Here is a 4,232-nt window from a genome sequence, read left to right as displayed (position 1 = left end):
AGCCGCCCTCGGCCACGGCGCCAGAGCGATGCGAGGGCCTCGCAGCTACCCCCGCCGCCCATCCCGGGAGCTCTGCCCGCAGGCTGCCGAAACCGGCCCGGCCGGGGCAGCACGGAGAGGCCAGCCCCGGCCCTGCGGCCCGTCGGCACAGTCCGGTTCGAGGTGGCTGGACCTGCACGTGCAGCCCATGACTCCGTATGCCCCGCGAAGAGGCTGGAGCTGCGGTCCCTGTAGACGGCGCATGAAATCTGCCGTCCTGGAGACAGAAAGGAGCTGGTCGGTGGGCACCGGCTGAGCCCCTCCCCAAGGCAAGCGCCGGCATCTGGGCGTCCTGGGCGGTTCGCATCTGGTGGCTGCGGAGGGGCAGCTGCTGCTCGCACCAAAGCAGCTCAGACAACAGAGGAGCAAGCCATGGAGCCGGCCGGCCTGTCCCCTGGCACCTAGAAGCTGCTCAGCTCTTTGGCCTCTGTCTTCCCTACCCGGGACAGGTCCTGTCTGTAGTGGTGACCAACTCCGTCCAGGTCTCATAGTTGGTCAAGTCAGAAGGGACCCGAGCAGATCATCGAGTCCGACCCCTGCCACGGGCAGGAAAGGATGCTGGGGTCAAACGACCCCGGCTAGGTGGCTGTCCAGCCTCCTTTTGAAGACCCCCAGGGCAGGAGCCAGCACCACTTCCTAGCCTGAATCTGCTCTGTCAGCTTCTGGCCTTTGTTCCTCGTTACCCCCGGCAGTGCTCGGGGGAACAGGGCCTCTCCCATTCAAGGCCCGGGACCTCCTGGTCAACCTCCTCCTGGCTCTGGCCAAGCTTGTCATCTGGCGGTCCAGGAGGGGGGCTCTGGCCGGGAAGGCTCCCGGCGACCTCGGGGCGTTTTCCTCGGTGTCCTTCGCGCGCGTCTCTGGGCGCAGCACCGCCGGGCGGCAGCCGCTGGCGAGCTCTCCAGGTTTGCGAGCCCGTGTGCGCTGTCCGGGGTCTCTGCTCGGTGTCCCCCGGGGAGCACGTGTTTCGACCACGACCCTGCACGTGCGTGCCCTGTTTTCTCTTTCGCTGTCCCTCGCAATTTATTGGTGTTTTAAGGCGCTGGTCGCCCTGCCCAGTGGCGGCTCACCCTGCAGTTTTGGGCTCTTAACTTTTTAATCTTTTAGCTTTTTTACCCGCATGAAGACGGGCGAGTGCCAAGCACCAGGTGACTTCCCACCCCGATCGTTTTAAGTGATGTCGTCACGGTGCCGGTCGCCTGACGCAGCGGCGGTGGCGGCCAGCCTGGCTCTGCCCCCCGCCGGGGCGGCTCGCTCTGGACTGTTTCTGGACTCCCGCAAGGTGGTCCAGAGGACTTTGCACCACCGGCCGCCATCCGACGGCAGCCCACCGTTTCGAATGGATTTCCCCGCGAAACGAGGACTTCAGATAGTCCCATTCCCCGCTGGTCCCCCTTGGCCAGTTTATACACGGCCACTGGATCCCCCTCAGCCTTCTCTCGCGGTGGCTGAATAGGTTCAGGTCCCGTCGCCTCTCCTCGTCAGGCCGGCCCTGCTGCCTCATCGCCGGGCACCCTGTGGCGAGCTGGCCCCCGCGCTGAAGCAACGTGCAGAGACAGCAGCCCGCGTGCAGGCCAGCCTCAGCTCCCTGCTGCTCCCACCCCGCTCGTGGATGGGCTCCTGCTGCGCTGCGCTGCGCTGCGCTGCACTGCGTGCCCGAGCAGTGTCCGTGTGCTGGGCCCCAGCCTCCTGTGGCCCCGGTGCCGTAGAGCCACGTGGCACAAAAACAAGCGCCCAGCCAGGGCCGGGGCCGGGGCCGGGGCCAGGGCCAGGGCGGGCGGCGAGGCTGGAGCCGAGGGAGCAGCCTCTGTGGGACCTCTCCACGGCAAGGCCCAGCACACCAGGCATGGGGAGGAGCTGGGCCAGGGATGCACAGCCTTCCCGGGAGGAGCCAACGACGTGGGGAAGAGACGGGGAGCACACGGCAGGGCTGGGGCAGCGTGGCCACTCGCCCCATTGCAGCCCGCAGAGCTGGCAGGTGCACAGAGGCAGGGCCAGACCAGACCTGACCTGTTGCAACCAGGTTGCAGCAGGGATCAGGCCCTCCACCATGGGCCTGGCTCTGGAGGTGGGGCAAGATGTGCAAGGGCCATGTGCAACGTGCAAGGGAGAGGGCAGAAGCCGGACAGCTGCCCCCCGCCCCCCAAAAGCAGAGGACCCGGCCCCTTCCTGCCCCCACCCATCTGCCCCTTGGCCATGCAGAGGCGGACGCGTGCAGAGACGCACGCGGCGTGCAGAGGGAGCTCCCGTCTGTGCTGTGACTTGGACCAGGCTATAAATAAATGTCAGCTTTCCAGCACCGAGCCGCAGCCGCGGCCTCCACCTCCTGCAGGCACAGGCCCCTGGTGTGGACGGCCTCCCCCTGCCCGGCCCGCCGGCCCTGCTGCCTGCCAGCCACATCCCCAGGGGAAAGGTACGGCCTATTTCTGGAGCCCCGGGGGAAGCACAGCCGGGCTGTACAGAAAGAGCAGCCAGCGGGTTTCTGCTGATCCAGAGATTGCTGCTGCCTCTAGCGTGAGCGCCTGCTGATGCTGCCCGTGCGCCGGCAGCTGGAGCCCACCGGGGACCCTGGCCAGCACGACTGTGCAGTGCGCTGGCAGTCGGGGGCCCTGGCTGCGGCCAGTCACCACCCGACGGGGCTTCCCCGCAGCCCAATCCCGAGCGAGCGGTGGCTGGTTCTCTGCTGCTGGAAGGGGAGGCCTCCCCTGGGCCATGAACCAGCCCCCGGCCCGGTGGGAGCTTCCCCGGGCCCTTGCGGGCTGGCTGCCGGCACGCCTGCCTGGGACCTCGCGGGCTGCTGCGTACCAGCTTCCGGCTAGCAAGCCCCACCGTGCCCTACTGCCTGGCCTGGCCCCTCCAGCCTGCCCTGGCTACAGGGCCCGAAGGCAGCGCCGTGGCCCCCTGGCACAGGAGGTCTCCCAGCTGCTGCCAGGGGGTCGCACGAGGTCATTGCTTCAGTACCCGCCTTCCTGCAGGAACCTTTCAGCTTTGGCAAGACCCCGTGGGACCCGAGAGAGCTCCTGCTCCTGGGCCAGGAGAGCCAGGAGCCGGGTGTGGGGGCTCAGGCCTGGCCTGCCCGTCCCTGCTGCGGGCCCAGCGCTGCTAGCTCATCTGGGACGGATCGCTCTGTTTCTCATGTCTGTTGAAGGTTTGGAGGGTTTCGCGCCCCCCAACGTGGACCGCTGTTAGCTTGGGGACCTGGGACCCCATCCTGCAAAGCCAGCTGGGCCTCCCAGCTGCCCTGGGACCAGGCCAGCTTAGCCTCTGTGGTCTCCAAAGGGTCTGGCTTTGGCAGCGGGCACATGGGGCCTAGAGAGCACCCTTGGGACTGGGAGCCCCAAAGCCACCCGTGCTCGCAGGGACCAGGCACAGCAGAGGCCTGGCCTGAGCAGGATGTCCCAGAAAGCCCCCGCGGTGAGGAAGCAGGGGGCTGCAAGGGGCACAATGACACCAAGCCCCAGGCAGGCCCCAGCAGAGGAGACAGGCGCTGGCACCTGCTCAGCCTGCAGGGAAAGGCATGGCCCGGAGAGGCCAGAGGACAGCAGGGAGGTCACTGAGGCGGGTGCCTGTGCAGAGCCTTGCTTGGGCAGACCTGCCCGTCCTGGCCCGTGCCACCACCGGTGCTGCACAGAGCCTGGGAGGCCAGAGCTGGAGCAGGTGGCCACAATGGCCATGTCCAGGCCTCTCTGACAACCCCCCCGAGCTCTTGGCTCCGGCAGCGTCTCGTGGCAGCAGGTTCCACAGGCTGGGGCCCATCGGCTCGCTCCACACCCACCTCTGCCCCCGGCTTCCCGCCCCCTGCAGAGAGAAGCTCCAGCCTCTCCAGTGGGGAAGGACAAGCTGGAGCTGTGCCCACGACCGCCAGCAACTGACACCACGAGCGCAGCCTGTCCCCACAGCAGGCGCCAGCATTCAGGCAGGGGCGGGGTGGCTGGGCAGGTGCCCGGTGCTGCACGCAGGGCCCGGCCCAGGGATGCAGGGTGCTGCAGCTCCCCTGCGGCAAGGCCTAGAGGACACGACGGGATCGGCCTGGTGCTTGAGGATGCGCGCTGAGGCCTGGGTGGGCCGGGTGTGGCATGCTCATGCCTGGGGGTGCCGAGCTGTGTGCTGACGGCACGGGTGCTAGGGGGTGCGTGCTCAGGCCCAGATGGGCTGAAGGGTGTGTGCTCGGCACCAGGGGGTCTCTGCGGAGTGTG

The sequence above is a fragment of the Gavialis gangeticus genome, unplaced genomic scaffold (genome assembly GCF_001723915.1).
Source record: "Gavialis gangeticus isolate Ggan-Ray unplaced genomic scaffold, GavGan_comp1, whole genome shotgun sequence".
Lineage (NCBI taxonomy): Eukaryota > Metazoa > Chordata > Crocodylia > Gavialidae > Gavialis > Gavialis gangeticus.
The sequence above is the reverse complement of the archived record's forward strand: the minus strand, read 5'-3'. Positions refer to the sequence as shown.